The sequence below is a fragment of the Orcinus orca genome, chromosome 15 (genome assembly GCF_937001465.1).
Source record: "Orcinus orca chromosome 15, mOrcOrc1.1, whole genome shotgun sequence".
Classification (NCBI taxonomy): domain Eukaryota; kingdom Metazoa; phylum Chordata; class Mammalia; order Artiodactyla; family Delphinidae; genus Orcinus; species Orcinus orca.
The window spans coordinates 64,625,492-64,641,683 of record NC_064573.1 but is presented as its reverse complement, the minus strand read 5'-3'; the positions used below and the strand labels follow the sequence as shown (position 1 = coordinate 64,641,683).

Genomic DNA, 16,192 nt, shown 5'->3' with positions numbered 1-16,192 from the left:
GTAAATGCTGAAACAGATGCAACATGAATGCCCTTCACAGTCACCAGGTGTTTACTGGGTGCTGGGCATCATGCTAAGCTCCCTTCATGCATTATCCCACTTAATCCCCCCAACCCATAACAGCTCCCATTTTGTAGATGAAGAAACTGAAATGCAAAGACAAATGGTTAGTAACTGATGAAGCCAGGATTCAAACGCAGGCTGTCTGGTGATGAGGACCATGACCTAAGTCCTACACAAATGTTGAATGATTGATTATCTCCAGACTATTAAACCATCATGGCTATTCCGGTTTTAAAAAGAAAGGTACAGATCATTATGTATAGTAGACTACCATTGTGTAAAAAAAACAAAAAAAGGAAGCTAAAGAACCAATCTGCTTATTTTGGATATTTATTTATATTCAAAAAATATTTTTATCAAGAAACTGAATACATTTAGCTGCAGCTGGGAAGAGGCACTACAGCAATGGAGACAGGGTTGAGAAGGTGCTTTCTGAATTTTGAAATATGTAAATGTATTAGAAATTTATTGAGAAACAAAAAGAAACAATGATTATAACAAAAACCATCAGAGAATTACATGAACAACGTTATGCCAATGATTTGTAAAACATTAACAAAAGACACTTTCCTGCAAAAATATAACTCAGTAAAAATGACACAGGAAGAAAAAGGAATTCTGTCTAGACTTAGGACCAATAAAGAAATGTTGGGGCTTTGCTCGTGGCGCAGTGGTTAAGAATCCGCCTGCCAATGCAGGGGACACGGGTTCCAGCTCTGGTCCGGGAAGATCCCACGTGCCACGGAGCAACTAAGCCTGTGCGCTACAACTACTGAGCCTGTGCTCTAGAGCCCGCGAGCCATAACTACTGAGCCCGCGAGCCACAACTACTGAGCCCACGTGCCACAACTACTAAAGCTTGCGCACCTAGAGCCTGTTCTCCACAAGAGAAGCCACCACAATGAGAAGCCCACGCACTGCAATGAAGAGTAGCCCCCACTCGCCACAACTAGAGAAAGCCCGCGCGGGGCAACGAAGACCAAATGCAGACAAAAATTAATTAATTAATTAATTAAAAAAAAAAAAGTTGTGCTTTTTTTTAAAACCTGCATCCCATCTCCCCCCAAATCTCCAGGGAGTACCGGGAGGGCAGGGCTTCTGCGTTTTCCCACCACTGTCTAGCTCAAGCCCAGCGCCGTCCTTGGGCACGCTATAGATACGTCCCTGAATGTTGGACCTCTTGGCTAAGCCGAGCATGAATCGTGGACCTCTGGGCTAAGCCGAGCCTTTGGGATGATGGAGCGTTAGCACATCACTCGGCAGTGCCCAGTGCATCCTCCAGGAGCATCCGCCAGCGAGCGCGAGCAGGAAGCCTCACGCATGCGCACTGCCTGCCTGAGGCATTTCTGTGGCCGGCCGGATGGTATGGCGCCTGCGCGATCCAGAGCCGAGAGGGAGGCGAGCCGAGTGGGCTGTGCCGCAGACGCCTGCGCGGGGGCGGATGTGGGCGGGGCCTGCGCCGCGCCTGCGCAGTCTTCGGCGGCCGTGTGGGACGGACAAGGGGCGGGCTGGGGGCGTGGGCCGCGAGGGAGGCTGGGCGGGCCGGGCGAACGGCGCCGCGGGGTTGGCTGCTGCCCTGAGGCCGGACTCAACGGATTCGGGCCGCGCCACCGGGCGAGCTCGCCGCCCGGCCCCAGCCCGGAGCCAGCGAGCAAGCGAGGCGGCGCTGCGCGGTAAGAGCCGGGGCCGGGTGCCCTGAGTGTGCGCGGTGGGAGCGTCCCTCTCCTCAGCGCCGCCCGCGCGGCCAGGCCCCGGCGGCCCCGCAGACCCCGGCGGCCCGCGCCTGCGCCGTCCCCTCCCGGGCCCCCCGCCTGGCGCGCGCCTGCGCCATCCCCTCGCGGGCCCCCGGGCAGCCGAAGCCGCGACCCCGGCCGGCGGGCGTCCCGGCTGCTTGGGGCCTGGCTGGTTCTGCGCCCGCGCCCACCGGTCTCCTCTCCTCGCGCGCCAGGAGAGGCTGGGGCCGCCGCCCCATAGCCCCTGGCCCCCAGTCCTTTAGTCCCCGGCCTCCATCCCCGGGCCCGAGGATGCGGCGGGCGGCCGACCCGGGCCTCCTGCGGGCTCTGCTTCCGCCGGGCCGCGCCCCCACCCGCTCCCAGCTCCGCCGGCGGGGTCAGCCCGGAGCAGGAGGAGTATCCTTTTTTCTCCAGACCTGGTTAATTGCATCAGGTTGGATGTGAATAATCTTGTGTTCTGCCGAGGAAATTCTGCCTTTCCCGCAGTGTGGTCATTGTATGGCTTCAGTGGTTACGTTTAAGACATCAGAGTTCGTTTCTGGGCAGCTCCCCTGGAGATGACTGGAAAAGAAAGTTTCCACTCAGTTTCGGCCCATTTACAAAACCAAGTAACTCCTGTGATCATTCAAGCGCAAAGAATCTTGATTTGTTAATGCCCTTGGTAATTCGCGGGCAAGCACGGGAGGACCCAGGGAAAATTCCCATAAATTCGCCGTCCTGTATTGATCACAGGGGGAAATGTCTGTGTTGTATTAAAAAAAAAAAATCATCTTCAGCCACTGATAATGTCTTGTAAGTTTGCAGCAGATGCGAGAGACTAAAAAATGTTTGCTTTCACCCCGGGGGCTGCATCTTGAGATGCAATCAGAGCCTGGGGCTTGGTAGATACCAGCAGACATCACTATAATATGGGTAGGTTATCAAATAGACACATCGATGCAGAAGGGTAAGGAGAAGTAAGGTATTGACCTAGGTAAGATTTTTTTCTATAAAGAGATAGCTGATCCAGTAATTTTTTTTCTCTTGAAACATGTCTCCTTTTCTCCGTTGAATGAGTGTACACCAAGCATCTTGAGATAGCTGGAGAATGCTTTTTAGTTGCCTGTGCATACTCTACGTATGTAGGGATTTTCTTGACATTCATTTTCAGTAAGAAAGTGAGGGGTTCCCTGGTGGCGCAGTGGTTAAGAATCTGCCTGCCAATGCAGGGGATATGGGTTCGAGCTCTGGTCCGGGAAGATCCCACGTGCCGCAGAGCAACTAAGCCTGTGTGCCACGACTACTGAGCCTGTGCTCTAGAGCTCGCGAGCCACAACTACTGAAACCCGTGCACCTAGATCCTGTGCTCTGCAACAAGAGAAGCCACCTCAGTGAGAAGCCCGCGCACCACAACTAGAGAAAGCCCACGCGCAGCAACAATGACCCAACACAGCCAAAAATAAATAAATAAAATAAATAAATTTTTTTTAAAAAGAAAAGAAAGTGAATATAGTGCCATAGAAAAGCTTTATCACTCTGCACCTTGGCAACAGTCCAAATATCTAAGTGTGCAGTTCAGCATCATAGTGAATGGGAAGTGATTATAGCAGTATTGGTTAAGGTGAGGTTTGTATCAAAATTTCTGTTTTAAACTTGAACTTTTGGGGTTGTGTATCTGCAGTGTGTCCTCTTGAGACGGGATTTCTCTGAAGCAGAGGTTCTCTTTATAACTGACTCCATAAAGTACATCTTATATTTTAGATGACTCAGATGATAGTATTGCTTTGGTTCAAAATTATTATTAGGGATGGGTTTTCATAATACATTAAGACTTGCTGTATAACCATATACATATTTAAATCACATGGCTAACTTGTCCATAGTCATTACGCAAACTCTCCACCTCAGTAGAGGAACAGTGGCAGGGTGTCAGTAGGTGAGTTAAATTTCTTGGCTTTATGGCTTTGGGCAAGTCGGTTTTCCTTTCTGGCCTTCATTTCCCCATCTGTGAAGTGTGGGGGTTGGGGGTGGAGATGGAAAGGAGCTTGAGTTGCCAATTTTAATGTTTAATGGATCTTTGCCTACTTAGTCCTCTTCAGCCAGGGGTAGAACTGGGCCTTCTCACCAGTTCTATGACATTGTGGTCCTTCGTCAAAGACCAGGTGGTGTTGTAAGGCTGGTGAGAACCAATCTCGGAGACTCTTGGTCAGGCCCCTGAAATGAACTGTTGAGTGGGCTTCAGTGTATTAAGAAAAATGAGGACAATATAGGGAGTTTTTCATAAAACTAAATTTATTCAACTAGGACTTCCCTTTCTAAAAAATGTCATTTTCTTGATACTAAAATTAAAGCATCTTCTGTGACATGATGGTGATAGTAAATGGTGCTAAATGAGATTGTAATAAATGGCAACTACAGGTTGGTTTTCTTATCACAATGAGGTATTTTTAGAAATAAAGAGAACGTAGAATCTATTGTTTTGCTGTTGTAGTAAGGGAGTTTAGTGAAAATGTTCCTGGGGCTTTTGCTGCTAAGATTAAAGTATAGATTATTTTTTAAGAGTAAATATGAGTTACTTTGTGGTCATTTGTCCCAATCCACAGGCAACTAAGAAGGCTCTGTTGAATTTGTTTGGTATTAAAGACACTTCTGATCATCCTTTCCTACCAGATGTAAAATGTCAGGATATTTTTGTGTGTGTATAAGCCTAGGCAGGGAAATTCCTCCTGGTGGTTGGAATTGTTAGTATTGAATAGACTGGCTGCCGAGGTAAAGAACCCCTGTGGGGATTCTCTGTCAGCTCCGAAACTTTTTAGTATTGTGACCCCAGTCTTTTGCTGTGAAACACCATGACCATCAAGAAATTAGGCTTACAGATTATATTTCAGATATGCTGAGGGGAGAAGTGGCTGTCCAGCACCCTGTCCAGTTCCAAAGTGAATGTAACAGATGACCATTGTGTCTGTGAAATCTTAAAAATTTGTAAAGATTTAAAAAATCTTACTAAATTTAGATTTAGAGTTATTGTAAATTTTCTTTTGTACTTACAAAACTACAGTATATAATGTGTATCAAGCATACATTTTAAAAGTGTCTCAAATTAAAATTAATAATGCAATCTTTAATTCTTCAAATACTCATGTTCACATTGGGAGGACTGACTGCTCTCACCCACCTGAGTTCTCCATTTTCAAAGGATAACATGGAAACTCTGTAAAGGACATTTGTCCAGAAGAAGAGAATGCAGATCTGTTAAGTGCTTTCCCTGACCTTTTTGCACATCTTCATTGTAGTTCTTGTCTTTATTTTTTGGTTAAATCCTGAGGTTTGCCCCTGCCTTTCTTTCTAAAATGTTAATCTGTTCACGGTTACTGCCCTGCTCGCTGCACAATTTAAAATCCTTCAATGGCTCCCACTATCTTTACAATCAGATCTACCGATCCTTAGCCTGGTGTCACTGGGCTCTGGCCGCCACTCTCGTCCTGCCCCCACCTCCTTTTAGGTGCTTCGTTGAGCTCTTGGTCCTTGGAACTCTCTCCAGTCTCCTCTGCTGGAAAGCTTTTCTCTCACTTCATCCTTCAAAACTCAGCTCAGGTAGGACCTGGCCTGAAAGGCATCCCTTATCCTGTCTCCTGCAGGCTTGTCCAAGCACCCTGTCCAGTTAGGATTTGGCTCTCTGGTTTTGTCTGCTCTTCTCCACCAGCTGGGACACCACAGTGCAGAGTGGGGTGCGTGTCGTTGCATCTGCTGGGTGAGTAGTTTGTTAGGCATGGGTCCTGAGGAAGTGGGTCACTTAGTCCCTGTCCCTGAGGAGCTTTTCACTACAGGTCCACTTGACCTCGCCATCCCTGAGGTACCTCCCAGCCATGCACACCAACTTGCAAAGTCCATTTAATTGTGTCTTAGTGTCTAATTAAAATCTAATTTCTTGACGGAGGAGACTCTGTCTGTGATGTCTATTCTATCACCTTTGTTCCGGGCTCTGGAAGGAATGTGCATTTGTTTCATGTTGTTTCCCTTTTTCCCCTTGTATACCTTCCATCTTGGTGGTGGTGGTTTTTATTGTTGTTGTTGTTGTTTTTGGATGGTAAAGTTTTAAGAGATGAAGATATTAAATTTCAAGTTCGTCTCTTGTACATATAGCCCAGGGAAAACAGAAATGTTAAAGGGGAAAAATACTTTGTCTCTTGAAAAAAAAAAAGCCCTGTATTACACTTCTTTTCAAAAGAACTGAGTTTGTACAAAAGAAAAAAAAAAGAGCCTGATTAAGCTTGGGAAAGAGGCAAAGAAACTGACGGCAGTGTTAGGATTTGTCAAGAAATACTTGTTAAAAATGAAAGTTGTCCCTTTCTTCCTCTCTCACTTTTCATGTTCTTGGGAAAGTCCCAACTCAGCCATTTTCTAGGGGCACCTCGTCCCGTGGGAAGTCCTGAAGCAGTTTGTTGGGGCTGCTGATTTCCAGAACAGTCACAACTGGACACTTTCTTCCGAGAGATGCCCCTGTCCTGCCATGTAGGAGATGCCAGTGTCCTGAGTCCCACTCCCTTCTTCCCCTGGTAGCGTCTCCTGGTCATAGTTTGTTCTACCCCACCAGGCCCAAGAGTTCTTGAGCAGGAGCTATTGAGTCTTCTTGCACATTTTAAACCTTGATGCGTTTGGGTCAGTCTCCCCCAGCCTCCCGCCCCAACCCCCCAGCCCTGGCCTGGTGGCTTGCTGGACCTTAGTTCCCTGACCAGGGATTGAACCCAGGCTCCAGCAGTGAAAGCACCGAGTCCTAACCACTGGACCGCCAGGGAAGTCCCTGGTTAGGGTCAGTCTTAAATCTTCTGTCCTGTGTTCTTGTTCTTTTCCCCATCTGGCCTCTGCATTTCTGCAAACTCTGTCACATCATTACACTTACTCAGGTGTGTTTTCTCTGCCCTGTTACAAATTACCTGCTGGATTTTTCAAACCTAGTTCCCTCATTTTTATTCTTTTTTTTGGGGGGGGGGGGCAAGCCGCAAGGCTTGCAGGATCTTAGTTCCCTGGCCAGGGATTGAACCCTGGGCTCTCTGCAGTGAAAGCGCTGAGTCCTAACCGCTGGACCGCCAGGGAAGTCCCCCTCATTTTTATTCCTCAAGCTTACCTCATTGCGTAATTATTCAACTTTGCCCGGCCCCTGCCACTCAAGGCCACCAGCCTTGGATTTTTTAGTCTTTTTTTGTTTATCTCTTACTTCTTGCCTCAACACTTGTCTCCTCTCCCCACCCCACTCTCCCCTCCCCCGAACTCCACCACCAGGAATGTCAACCTTTCATACCACTCTTCATCGTTCATGTATTCATTTGAATACAAGAATCGTGTATGCATATATTCATTCATGTACTCATTTGCAAACATGTATGGTTTTTAAAAATAACAGCTTTACTGAGGTATAATTCATATACCATAAAGTTCATCCTTTTTGTTTTTTCCAACTTAAATGAGTCAAATTTATTTATTTATTTAAATTTTTATTGGAGTATAGTTTTTTTTTTTAATTTAATTTATTTTTGGCTGCATCCAGTCTTAATTGTGGCATGTGGGATCTTTAGTTGCGGCATGCGGGCTTCTCTCTAGTTGTGGTGCATGGGCTTCTCTCTAGTTGCGGCGCGTGGGCTCAGTAGTTGCGGCGTGCGGGCTCAGTTGCCCTGAGGCATGTGGGATCTTAGTTCCCCAACCAGGGATGGAACCTGTGTCCCCTGCATTGGAAGATGGATTCTTAACCACTGGACCACCAGGGAAGTCCCTAGAGTACAATTGATTTACAATGTTGTGTTAGTTTCAGGTGTACAGCAAAGTGAATCAGCTATATATACACATATATCCACTCCTTTTCAGATTCCCCTCCCACATAGGCTATTACAGAGTACTGAGTAGAATTCCCTGTGCTATACAGTAGGTCCTTATTAGTTATCTATCAATGTTTTATACATAGTAGTGTGTATATGTCAATCCCAATCTTCCCATTTATCTCTCTCCCGTGACCCCCTGGTAACCATAAGTTTGTTTTCTACATCTGTAACTCTATTTCTGTTTTGTAGATAAGTTCATTTTGTTCCCTTTTTTTAGATTCCACATATAAGCAATATCATATAATATTTGTCTTTCTCTGTCTGACTTACTTCACTCAGTATGACAGTCTCTAGGTCCATCCATGTTGCTGCAAATGGAATGATTTTGTTCTTTTTTATGACTGAGTAATATTCCATTGTATATATGTACCACATCTTCTTTATCCATTCCTGTGTTGATCGACATTTAGGTTGCCATGCTTTTTGAATTGCACACCTCAGTGGTTTTTAGTACATTCACAGAGTTGTGCATTGAGCACCACTCTCTTAATTCCAGAGCATTTTCATCACCTCAGGAAGAAACCTTGTACCCAGCAACAGTCACTCCCCATTCTCCACTCCCCCAAGCCCCTGGCGATCACTACTTTCTCTGGACTTGTCTGTTCTGGATATAAATGGAATCAGACAATATGTGGCCTTTTGTGTGGTTTCTTTCATTTAGCATAATGTTTCCAAGGGTTATCCATGTTGTAGCATTCATTAGTACTTCATTCCTTTTATGGCTAAATAAGAGTCCATACTTTGTTATCTATTCATTAGTTGATGGACATTTAGTTTATTCCACTTTTCTTTTCTTTCTTTTTTTTTTTTTTTTTAATTTTTTGGCCACACGACACGTGGGATTTTAGTTCCCTGACCAGGGACTGAACCCGCACCCCCTGCATTGGAAGTGCAGCATCTTAACCACTGGACCACTAGGGAAGTCCCTGGTTTATTCCACTTTTGGATAGTATGAATAATGCTGCTGTGAACATTCATGTACAAATTTTTGTGTGGACAGATGTTTCCTGTTCTCTTAGGTGTATATGTAGAAGTGGAATCACTGGGTCATATGGTAGCAATGTTAAACTTTTTGAGGAACCACCAACTGTTTTTCAAAGCTGCTTCATTTTACAGTCCCTCCAGCAGTGTGTCAGGTTCTAAGTTCTCCACTTCCTGATCAATGTATGGGTTTTCAGGGCATACTTTTTAAAACATGGGATATTTTTGGCACTTCTGCCTTTTGTTTTCCTCACTTAATACTTCTGGAAAGTCCATTAAATCAGCTGGTATCATTCTGACTCATTGTGATTAATGGCTTCATAGTAATATTCCATAATATAAATATACTGTTTATTCATTCAATTCAGCAGATAATAAAAGGCTATTATGGATCAGGCACTGTTCTAGGCTTTGAGGCAACAACATGAACAAAACAAACAAAACACCCTGCACTCTTAGAGTTTACTTTCTAATAGGAGCAGGGGTGGAAAGTCAGGAAATAAACAAGTAGCATAGCCTAGGGTTTTACCATTGCAGTTTGAGTCTGTGGGGGCTTTCTGAGTAGTGTATATGAAGTACCAAAGGCTAGATTGCCCTAAATGTTGTTACAAGTTACTTTAAGTCAGTATTAGTATTAATAATCTTGCAGGAGAAAGTAGAAACATTTTCATAAAATTAAAAAAAGGAAAAAAGACCCAATTGGTTAATGTGGATATGAAGTTCTAGGAGATCCACATATGAGTCCTTGGTAGCAAAGTTTGCACATTTATAAATTGTATCCAAATCCTCTTATTCTGTTGACAAGTAATAGACATCGTTCCCCGAAAACCAGGTGAGCTATATGTGCTGGAGGTTTCTGATGGATGCAGTTGAGAGTACTTTTGGGGGACATGGCAAAACTTCTGGGCCCAGTCAAGCCTCTTGTTTTCTTCCTGAACTTTTCTGTGTTTGTTATATTGCCCTATGAATTATTGAGATTGTCCCTCCAGTAAAGCCTACTTTAAATTATTCATGGTGATGCTTAGGGAAAATAATCTGGGTCCTCTAGAGTGGTTAGGCCTGGAGGGAATTCCCTCCCAATAAGGGCAGATTTATATTGATATGTAGCCTAGTTTGGCCTGCACTAACCCTTCTATGTTGGCCCCAGTGGTAATGCAGTTAAAATAAGCATTTCGGTTCTGATTTTGTTTTTTATATTTGACTTTGAAATGAAGTTAGAAATGCACATTTTAGACACACAGTTATTCACCCTTTGTGTTACCCATCCAGGTCAAAGTCTTGCTCATCCAGACCAGCTCCATCATGATGGAATGCTAGTCATCTATTAATAATCAGAATGTCACTCTAATGAATAAAACATTATTTTGCAGAAAAATTTTTTGGGCAATTCAGTTACTAATGTTCGTTTATAAAACTTCAGAACAAAACACAACCTGCAAGTTTATGTTAAAGTAATATTTCTGAAGGTCTAGTGTGGAATATAAATGCCACCCAGCATACTGTCTAGCAGTACAGGGATCTTAGTCACCTCCTCTCCTGCCTTTGCTTCTCGCTGTCCTCCCCCACCACACATGTGCTTAGTTGGGTTGGGTTCCAAAACTTTATTTATAAAACTAATTTAATTCATAAGGTTTATGAGGTTTAGGTTATTAGTACTGTGGAATCTAATGAGCATCCGTGGCAGCATGGCTGAAAAAGCATACATTTCATGTGTACCTTTCATTAAATACGGTCCTCTCACCATACAGCTTAAGGTAGTTATTTTCCTTAATTTTATAAGTGAGGAAACGAGGTTAAGAATACAGAGTTAACCAGGGGCCAAGCTTGGACTTGAGCCCAGTTTTCTGACTAAAAGCCCTATGTTCTTTTCACTGTAATATGCTGCCTTTCAACTGGAATGCATTTGCCATATGGTTGAAGGAACGACAGTGCCATTTAGCCTGGAGAATAGAAGACTATGTAGGGCATTGTTTCTCTTATAATTGAAATATTTGAAGAGCTTTCACATGGAAAGAGGGCTGGATTTATTTTGTGCTGCTTTGGCAGGTTCCCTAGTAAATGGTAGTTATAGTTGCACTGACATTTGGCTCCACGTACGAAAAACTGCCCAAGAATTGAAGGGGCAACTAGTGACAAAGCCTGTGGGGGTGTCATAGGACGATGGCTGGGGGACTGACCTTGACGCCTGCCTTGTCTTACTGAGGTCCTCTTCTTTGCCTCCTCCTTCTACACCCTTTCTTGCCTGAGCGCTTGGCTGGGCCCCCTCTCTTCTCTTCCTAATTTCATGCCTCTTCTCCCTTAAGCCACTCAGGCAAGTTTTAAATATGGGATGGCCCTTGATAGTAGTTAATGATGATTTTGTTTGATTGGTTCGTTTTTCTCACATATGCAGTATACACATTATTTTAAATAAAGTGACAGTGAAGTATGAATTTGGAATTTATAATTTTTTCCAATACTATTTCTTTTTTTTTCTTTTTTTTTTTTTGGTATGCGGGCCCCTCACTGTTGTGGCCTCTCCCGTTGCGGAGCACAGGCTCCGGACACGCAGGCTCAGCGGCCATGGCTCACGGGCCCAGCCGCTCCGAGGCATGTGGGTCTTCCCGGACTGGGGCACGAACTCGTGTCCCCTGCATCGGCAGGCGGACTCTCAACCACTGCGCCACCAGGGAAGCCCTACAATACTATTTCTGTAGTGATTTTTTTTTAAGCAGGAAATAAAAATTGAAGAGTATATCCTGTGATGGTAGGCTAAGAGGGGGATTTATTATGCAAGTATGAGAGTCTCTGCTGAAACGCTAACGCAGTGTTTACTTTGTCACCCAAGGTTCATTATCCTCAGGGATAACCACCCAGGGTTCCTATGCTGTTTCATTCCTCGTCGCATGTGATTGCATAGGTGCTGCACCTTGTCTGGCCAGGGAGTCCTTCAGGTGGGGAGAGGGTGGTCAGCAGCAGCAGGGTCTGTATTGACGCCAGAGAGTGACTTCTGTGAAGGGTTCTTAGTCTCTGAACATCTTTGCAGGTGAAGCTTCAGAGCATAGTGAGGTCAAGAGGAAAAAGACCTGTTATCTCTCAAACAGCTGATTACTTTTTGCATAGCAGTTACTGGTTTCTTTGTCTTTTGTCTACATACTTTTTTTTTTTTTTTTAATTGTCAGGAGCCTGGAGCTTAGATATATGTGCCATGCTGCGTCAGAAGCGAGCTTGGGACATTTCAGGTGATGGGGGTGGCTGGTGGCTGCACTGAGAAAGAGATTCCCTCAGGAAACAGGCAAGTGAGAAAGTGAGCCCAGCAAATTCCCCCGTGTAGGTTCAATGTGATGCTCTTTAAAACAGTTGATGTTACACCACTGTTACCTGGAGCCCTGAGAGCTGAAGCGTTGTGACTGTCCGAGTATCTAGCTAACCGAAGTTAGTGCAGGAGCCGAACATTCAGCTGGTGTCTGAAGACGAGCAGTCCTCCTGGCCCCGCTTGAGTGCCTTCGGCGAGGGGAGGACCCAGCCAGTTTTAAGGCCGGTCGGTTGGTGTAGGGACATCGCTGATTATTAGTTGCCTCGGAATCTGTCGCTTGATAACTTTCACTCTCTAGTCCTATTCCTGCTTTCTGGACCTTTTGAAGTTTGAAAACGACTATTTTCACTTACCGAGATGAAAGTCTCACTTACTTGAGTTGTTTTCAGAGCTCTCTGGACTGGAGACAGGCTGGTTATTAGATTTTCTCCTCACAGTGTGGTTCTAGAACTGCACACAGTACCTTACCAGGTCCTCTGAGGAGGACAGTCTACCTGGGACTCCTGTCTTCCTGGATCCAGACAGTGTAAATCAGATGATTTATTTCAGCTCAGGACTGTATTGTTGCCCTTGGAAGAGCCCTGCTGTGCTGTGGGGACACTTTAAGCCCAAACTCCCTCTTCTGCTACAGAAGCAAGTCTTCCAGGGTCTGTCTTTCAGAGCTTTCCTCTTCCCGGGAACTTGTGGACAATAGGATCAGATTCTAACCTTTGACAGCACCTGCACCCTTCCAAAATCTGCTTCTCACACACATGAACAAAAGATAAATATGTGCGGTGACGTATTAATTAACTAGGTGGTGGGAATCCTTTTACAATGTATATGTACATCAGTCGCCGTGATGTACATTTTAAATGTGTTACAGTTTTATTTATTAATTATATCTCGGTAAAGTTGAAAAAAATTTGAGGTGAAAACATCTTGCCTTCAAAAGGTCAGGGTTTCCTATTGAGACTAGTCACAGAGGTGCATTCCAGGTTTCTTAGTTCTTATTTGTTCCCAGATGGTGTGCAAGGAGGTAGTGATCCCTGGGGTTAGACTACCTTATGTAGCGTGGCAGCTCGAGGGTGTCAGGACACCCGATGAGCTGAGGTTCCAGCTTCATAGGGACCTTCCTTCTTAGACTGCTTTGGCCTCCGGGGGAGGGCTGCATGCCCCTTTAATGCTAGGGTCTCCACAGTTTTCCATTAACCACAGTTGGTGAGAGTCTAAGTTGTCGGTTTTCTCCTCATCCCCTTCTGCCCCTCATCAGCTTTTTCTTCCTGATTTCTTTTTGAAATTCTGTTGTTTTGAGTTGGTATCTTTTTGACTTTCACTTATACTGGTAACACGTAAATGATGACATTGTGGTACAGGACAGACACATTATTCCCATGGCTTCCTTGAGCATTTCTTTCAGTACCCTATATTGCATGCTCTCTTTCCTAGCTGCTAGCCTGCCAGCCCGCTGTGAAAGATTGGAAGTGAATAGGGGGTCGTCAGCCGTCCCTTGTATACACGGGGACAGCATCGCCAAGGCCTCAATCTGTATAGTAACAAGGAATGTTTTGCTTACCTGCTTCCACATAAGCTGCTGGTAATGGTTGGGATTTGGAAAAGGGGAAAACATTCCTGAGATGGGGAATTTAGTCACCTATAGTTCTATATGAAAGTCAACCCCCCAAAAAACAAAGGGACTTCCCTGGCACTCCAGTGGTTAAGACTCTATGGCGCGGCCAAAAAAAAAATAGAAGAGGAAAGTCAAAGTCAACTGAGAGGCGGGGAAGGCATATCATTATAGTCTCAGTAGAGACAGAGACTGACAGGCTTTTTCTGTAAAGAGCCAGGTAGTAAATGTTTTTGACTTTGCAGGCCATATAGTCTCTGTTGCAACTAATCAGCACAGAAGTAGCCATAGAAATACATGAATGAATGAGTGTACCTGTGTTTCAATAAAATTTTCTTAGTGGATCTGAAAACTTGAATTTTGTATAGTTTTTGATGTCACAAAATACTCTTGATTTTTTTTTTTTCTCCCCAACCATTTAAAAATGCAAGAAATAGGGCTTCCCTGGTGGCGCAGTGGTTGAGAGTCTGCCTGCCGATGCAGGGGACACGGGTTCGTGCCCCGGTCCGGGAAGATCCCACATGCCGCGGAGCGGCTGGGCCCGTGAGCCATGGCCGCAGAGCCTGTGCGTCCGGAGCCTGTGCTCCGCAATGGGAGAGGCCACAACAGTGAGAAGCCCACGTACCGCAAAAAAAAAAAAAAAAAAAAAGCAAGAAATATTCTTAGTTTGTGGACTGTACAAAAACAAGTGATGAGCTGGATTTGGCCCATGGACTGTAGTTTGCTGTCTGTCCTCGGTCATAGGCAAACAGGAAGCAGAGAGGACTGATTAGAGGACCTGGGAAGCCAGGCCCAGAGTTTTTTCTGTTATTTTCTAATTTAATTAATAAAGAATCTTTTACAAAAATCCACAATACCTTAATCTCATCTTAAAAAAGCAACAATTCGGGGCTTCCCTGGTGGCGCAGTGGTTGAGAGTCCGCCTGCCGTTGCAGGGGACACGGGTTCGTGCCCTGGTACGGGAGGATCCCACATGCCGTGGAGCGGCTGGGCCTGTGAGCCTTGGCCGCTGAGCCTGCGCGTCCGGAGCCTGTGCTCCGCAATGGGAGAGGCCACAACAGTAAGAGGCCTGTGTACCACACACACACACAAAAAAGCAACAATTCAAAAAGAAGAAAGATGCAAGGATAGAAGGGATTGAAAGCATGCAGAAAGGTTCAGAGAGAGATGTGTGTCAGTCAGGAGGTGTGATGGAAGGCCAGTGGGGAGACTCATACTGGGCGAGGGAGCGAGTGAGGAGAGGGCTGGACACCAGGGACAGAGGAAGGGCAAGTCCAATTAGTGACCCACTGAATGAGGAAGGCAAAGGAAGGCCTTGCTGAGTTAGACCCCACGGGGTGACAGCAGCAGTGGTTAGGCCCCAGAGGGGGTGGCACACACCTGCAGTGGACCGTGGAGTTTTTAGTTGTCTGGAAGATGGAGTGGAGCAGAACAGCCCTGGGGACTGTCCTGGGGGGAGAGACCCCTTCTTTTCTGCTGGTGGTGTGAGGAGTTGGAAAGAAGTAAGAAGTTAGGGTACAGGGAATTCACCTCTGTGATGTAGCAAGCATAGCAGTGTGCTGTTTGGTGTGGTTCCTGTAGCAGTCCTGTGTAGGAGCTCTTAGCCTCCACCTAGAGATGCAAGGACTGAAGTTTGGACGTGAGTAACATGCCCAGAGCCACATAACAAGTAAGTGGTGGAGCTGGCACTTGAACCAGGTTCTGCCGGAATAATCTGGGTTCTTTCCACTAGACTGAATTCCTGAGTGCACAGCCGCAGTGTCCCAGGCTGCTAGTTGGAGATCTGCCTTCTGGCACCATGCTCTGTGTTTAGTGTTATGGCCCAGAACAATGCTGCTCTTCTCTCTCTCATAAAAATCTGTTTGTGTTTTGAAGTCCTTAGAAGGGATGGTTGTTTGTTTGTTTGTTTTTTTTGTGGTATGCGGGCCTCTCACTGTGGCCTCTCCCGTTGCAGAGCACAGGCTCCGGACGCGCAGGCTCAGCGGCCATGGCTCACGGGCCCAGCCGCTCCGCAGCATGTGGGATCCTCCCGGACCGGGGCACGAACCCGTGTCCCCTGCATCAGCAGGCGGACCCTCAACCACTGCGCCACCAGGGAAGCCCTGTTTTTTTTTTTTTTTCCAATTTATTTTTGCCTGCATTGTGTCTTTTTTTCTTTTTCAATTAATTAATTAATTAATTAATGGCTGCATTGGGTCTTCGTTGCTCCGCATGGGCTTTCTCTAGTTGCGGCGAGTGGGGTCTACTCTTCGTTGCGGTGCGTGGGCTTCTCATTGCAGTGGCTTCTCTTGTTGCAGAGCATGGGCTCTAGGGGCACGTGGGCTTCAATAGTTGTGGCAGGTGGGCTCAGTTGTGGCTCATGGGCTCTAGAGCACAGGCTCGGTAGTTGTGGTGCACGGGCTTAGTTGCTCCACGGCATTTGGGATCTTCCCGGGCCAGGGCTCGAACCCATGTCCCCTGCATTGGCAGGCGGATTCTTAACCACTGGGCCACCAGGGAAGCCCAGATGGTTGTTTTTAAAGCTGAAATAGTTAAATTACTCATTTGCAGTAAATCAGATTAGGTAAGCAGTGTTCTCAGAGACAGGATTTGGTAATTTTGGGGGTAATATTTTAAACCTAAGAAATAGTTTTGAAGGATTAGAATCTGAAGAGTCCCATCT

At 45.7% G+C, this 16,192-nt stretch overlaps 1 protein-coding gene across 3 annotated transcripts in view; it reads left to right on the top strand.

The window, feature by feature from the left end:
• The first annotated feature begins 1,582 nt into the window (after positions 1-1,582).
• Positions 1,583-16,192, top strand: part of SPECC1L (sperm antigen with calponin homology and coiled-coil domains 1 like) — a 121,879-nt gene continuing 107,269 nt past the window's right edge. For 2 of the 3 annotated variants that reach the window (XM_049698462.1, XM_033439685.2), the window contains exons 1-2: positions 1,608-1,736; positions 5,414-5,526. The gene's annotated coding sequence lies outside the window, so the exon portion shown is untranslated. Of the gene's footprint in view, positions 1,737-5,413; positions 5,527-16,192 lie in introns of all 3 variants that reach the window. The other variant, XM_004276057.4, reaches the window with a different exon arrangement.